The sequence below is a fragment of the Vicia villosa genome, linkage group LG6 (assembly GCF_029867415.1).
Source record: "Vicia villosa cultivar HV-30 ecotype Madison, WI linkage group LG6, Vvil1.0, whole genome shotgun sequence".
Taxonomy (NCBI): Eukaryota; Viridiplantae; Streptophyta; class Magnoliopsida; order Fabales; family Fabaceae; genus Vicia; species Vicia villosa.
Window position 1 is genome coordinate 85,489,436 of NC_081185.1, and position 5,037 is coordinate 85,494,472.

Consider the following 5,037-nt stretch of genomic DNA (forward strand, 5'->3'; position numbering starts at 1 on the left):
TATCCAATCACCAGTCTGACTATTATTCACCACCACCGACGGCCACTAACCACCTCTTTTAATGACCACCAATAACAAATTTCACTACCACCGGTTTGACGATAAATAATTATGCATTCTATTGACAACCGCCATTTTAAATCATCACCAATAAACACTATGACTATCATCACTTTGAAAACCAACAATAATCACTCTGATATGCATCACAATCACCACTTTTATTCACTATTTGTTGACATTACTTATTATAAATCCCTCACCCATGTACCATTGTTAACAACCATTGGATCAAATAGTTAATTAGATTTAAATATCGAACTTTCATTCCAAATTATTTATTCTACTTTCGCCGTCTCCAATTAATGTTGTAGCAGTGCCACTAATCCATACATTCTTCAAGAACACTTAAAAATGAAAAAAAATTAGTTTACAAAATCACATTCTCTAAATCCCTACACCAATAACCATTTTTCATCTTATTTTAGTTCTGTTGTGACAGATTTTTTAATCTAAAACTCCAAGAAACAGTTACATATCAAATTATCATTTTCTAAATCCTTGTAACATAACAACACAACAACTTTTTTTCTCATCTTCATTATCACTTCGATTATGATTTTTTTTTTTCTTTTGAAAAATTGTTTATTTAGGTTTAAGCAAAATGGATCTATTTAGTTTTAAGGATAATTTATTAAGATAGTGTTTTTATTTGTTTGCACTACTAGAAATACTCGTATTACCTGCGGAATTTCCTGCGGAAATTATTCCGCAGGTATACCTGCGGATTTTCCTGGGACTTTATTAAATAAAATAAATTTCCTGCAGATTCAGCGTCGGCAGCAAATTCCGCAGGAATACCTGCGGATTTTACTGCGGAAAATATATTTTAAACAAAATATCTAACAAAAATATAAAATCCGTAGGTAATTTCGCAGGAAATTTTCCTGCGGATCTTCCTGCGATTATCAACTTTTATTAACACCAAACTGTAATACAAAATGCGCAGGTAATTCCGCAGGAAAGTTTCCTGCGAATTTACCTGCGGATTTGACATTTCATTATTTAAATTTATAAAAAAATTTAGTCATTATATTTTCTATTTTATTAATTATATTTATGGTGTTTTTATATTTAGTTTAATTTTAATTTTTAATCTTAATTTTTTCAATGTTATTAATTATTTTTATAATGTATTTTAGTTAATGTTTAATAAAATAAATAAATGGTATGCAAATTTTAAATTATAATGCATTTTTGTTAAAAAACAATTATTAAAAAAAGAAAGAAAGAGAAAGCTTGTCCGCCACATTCCTTCAATTTCTCATAAAAAAGTTTTCTTTGATTTTTTCAATTGATTTTTTCAATTGATTTTTTTAATTAATGATTTTAAATATTAATAAAAAAACAAATAAAAAGAAATAAAAGGAAAGAATAATTCACTAAACAATGAAATAGCAACACACATGGCAAAACACTTAAAAACAAATAAAACACTTGAAAATGAGAAGACGTGAAGATTTATTCAGTTTCTCTCTCTCAGTCTCTTCTCAAATGCGCTACCTTTCTCACATGTCTCTCTTTCTACTTCGACTAAAAAAACAATAATAGAAATCAAAGAAAAGAAAATGCTTCACTGAAAATGAAATTCCCACACAAAATCTCAACCTTTCCACACTGCAATCGTGAAACTTCAACCGGATTTAACCAAAACGTAATTACAATCATGAATCATTTAAATCCTTTTCGAACCCTAAACTTTCAGATCGAAAAAATCCACTGTGCCGGTTTCTCTCAGGCCACCGCGAGCTTCATTTCCTCCAAGGGTGAGTATTCTTTTTACCTAATCAAATAGTTTTACTCCTAATCTAACTTCAAAGTCTTGATACTTTTTTATGTGAAGTGTATTGCTGTTAAACTGTTTGATGAAATGCCTTATAGAAAAATTTATGACATGTATTTCTAAACTAGTGCATTTCTACATGTATGTTTCATACAGATTCGAATAGTGCATGTTAAAATCTCCCCAGGTGTTGGATTTGGTAATGAATCACTTAACTGGACCAATTCCTACAAAGATTGGAAATTTAACTCTACTTGTGAACATGTAGAAGACATTCAATTATGCTAGTGTCACCTTAGTAAACTTTTTTAATAATTGTTTGTTAGTAACTTCACTGGCTTGTCCTTGTAAGTTGTTGTTGTTTTGTAATCGATTCTCAGATAACAGATGCTTGCTCGGCTGGTTTTGAACAACGTACATTATTCACTCAGCAGGTTCTGGCCAAGGCATTGAATCAGATGTTAGTAGCTTATAGATTCTACACTTGGAATGTTACCTATGGAGATATCTATCCTCTTGGAGTTAAACAACAGGTTATATTTATATTATTCTTCTAAGTTCTATTTTGTTTTTGTTCTTACTTTATTTTCCAATGAGATGTATTGAATGTTTGGTTGATGAAATGGTAGGGTATATTGATAAATGGACAGTTTCCAGGACCTCAGATTGAAGCTGTCACTAATGATAACTTGATTATCAATGTTTTCAATAGCTTGGATCAACCTTTTCTGTTTTCTTGGTTAGTTTCTTTTTCTCCTAAATTTCTTGTTTAGTTTTGTGTTTCAAGTATTAGCTTCAAAAACAATATCATAGTTTTACTTTTTCATAGTTTTATAGTTACTTATTCTGATCTAAGAAATATAGATACCGACATTGACACCTCGACACCGGTATTAATTTGAAAAAAATAATGTAATTACTAGTGTCGCTGTCAGTGTTAGATATCAATCCTGGCACACAACACCAATACTGGCACACAGACTTATCTTTTTTTAGAGGTCTCGGTGTACGAAGTTAGTTTTGAATAGTACAATGCTCCTATTATTTGAGTGTTAGGCTAATATTAAGAGGATGTGATGAATCTTGATTAGGAATGTAGTAGAGCAGAGAAGAAATTCATGGCAAGATGGAGTATATGGAACAAACTGTCCAATTCCACCAGGAAAGAACTTCACTTATGTTCTTCAAGTAAAAGATTAGATTGGTAGCTTCTTTTACTTTCCCTCCCTTGAATTTCACAAGGCTGCAGGTGGTTATGGTGGCATCAAAATTAACAGCCGTCCTATGATTCCGGTACCGTTTCCTCCTCCGGCAAATGATTTCACCGTATTGACCGGAGATTGGTACAGCAGAAATCACACAGTAAGTAGCTTTGCACTTGCGAAACTAATGTTCGAGATCGTTTGAAGTTAATATAATAATCGAGTGATCTGAGCCGTCTTATCTCAAATTGGTGACTTTTCTTCTTTCAGGATCTTCAGGCCATTCTAGACAATGGAAGTGACCTTCCTTTTCCTGATGGACTTGTCATCAATGGTCATGGTTCTAATGCTTTCACATTCAATGTAGATCAAGGTACATTACTACAACTTTAGGCATTTTTGTTTTCTCGATGATTGATTCTAACGCAAGCGGTCCTTATAGCCTGTCAGATTAAGGATAGCTTCTTTTGTATCAACATCCACACCTCCAAAATATATTCTACTATTTGTTGGATTAACCTTGAGTCCAAGTGAAGCTAGGAAAGTGTTAAGTGTCTGCTGCAACAACCCTTTAGATATTCTTGTTTCTGACAGCTAATTCCGGCTAGAAGTTAATTGGGGAATGTTGGTTAGGAAGGTGTTAATTCTGAATGTTAATTCTGAACTTTCTGTTAAATTGTTGAAGCTTGTGAGAATTGAGGTATCTTCCAGGCTATAAATCATGTTGAACTTACATTTAAAAAAACTAGTAAAATGAACTTACATGAGTCTTTTTACTAGGCAGTAATAGACTGATAGCATCCTACAGAGAAGATGAATAAATTAAATGATGACATTTGAATTCTACTTTTTACATAAACCCAAATACTTGTTTTGAAATGGTTGTTTGAAAGAACTCAGTTAATTTAACGGTGTACACTACTTGTTCATCATATTAACAAGATATTAACCTCCCAGGGTAACTACTATCTACATTTACTCATCATTATAGTATCATAGTACATATTTAAGTCATTATAATACTTTTTGTGTTGGATACATATCATGCATTTATCTATATATCAAACAAGTATCCAAAATAATAATAATTATATATGGTTTGGGATGCGGGTTATTGCAGAATTCCATTAGAATATTTTCTTCATGCATACATCATACTCATAATTATTCCTCTAACAATACAGTCATGTGAATCACTCATAACAATACATAAAACTACCGTACACAAAGAGCTAGTACCTCACACTAACTGACACAGAACCAATCAATTGTATGCAGCCTGAGTTTGTTCCAAGCGATGGCCACCGTACTCCTCTGCCGGAGAGTCCTCGAGTTCCTATGGAGTTTCTGTCAAGGCCATGAAGTACTTCAGCTCTTGAAGTCACAAAGGCTATTGCACTAGCTCATTCTCAACCACCTCTTTCATCATGCATGCCATCAAATGGTTCTATTCCTGAATAAAACAGTATCTACTCTATCTCTGAGGAGCTCTCAATTGTGTCTAAGAATCAGTTTTCCTTCGCTTCTTCTGCTACTTCACAGCTTGTCCTTGAACGCATTATGTCACACTCTGCTAGAGGTGTTCACTCTTTACTAATACTATCAACAAACACATACATATCTCAACTATGAATATTGTCTTGATTCATGTTGTTTGTTATATATGTAACAGGAAGTGTCACCGTTAACATCAGGTAGATTATCTCATAGCAGTGATGGGGGGCTTTATACCTATGGAAACAATGGTGAAAGGTAAGTCTGCATATCTTTTTGTTATTTGGCGTGCCTTGGAAAAAGAGTGCGAGCGTTTGTACTTTCTAGACTCTTAAATTCCTAAGTTAATAATTTAGACATTGGTCTATACTTCTTATCATGTATACATAGATTTTGATGTGAAAATATTTTAACCTCTCAAAGGTGACTTTGAGTTCATCATGGATGAAAGTAAAGTCGGTGATTGCATTTGGATTATTTTAGAAAGTACCTGCGGAT

The 5,037-nt window shown here is 32.8% G+C and overlaps 1 long non-coding RNA gene across 5 annotated transcripts; it reads left to right on the plus strand.

Annotated features, from left to right (window-relative positions):
• Positions 1 to 1,550: 1,550 nt before the first annotated feature.
• Positions 1,551 to 5,037, plus strand: LOC131611810 (uncharacterized). Of its 5 annotated transcripts, none has more exons than XR_009287164.1 (7): positions 1,551 to 1,826; positions 2,000 to 2,190; positions 2,278 to 2,376; positions 2,473 to 2,582; positions 2,935 to 3,418; positions 4,324 to 4,624; positions 4,718 to 5,037. It is a non-coding gene; the product is annotated as an uncharacterized LOC131611810 (long non-coding RNA). The 5 variants fall into 5 exon arrangements; XR_009287160.1 differs by lacking the exon at positions 2,000 to 2,190 and having other exon boundaries at positions 2,224 to 2,376; positions 2,935 to 3,186; positions 3,316 to 3,418; positions 4,718 to 5,032; XR_009287162.1 differs by lacking the exon at positions 2,000 to 2,190 and having other exon boundaries at positions 2,224 to 2,376; positions 2,935 to 3,205; positions 3,316 to 3,418; positions 4,718 to 5,030.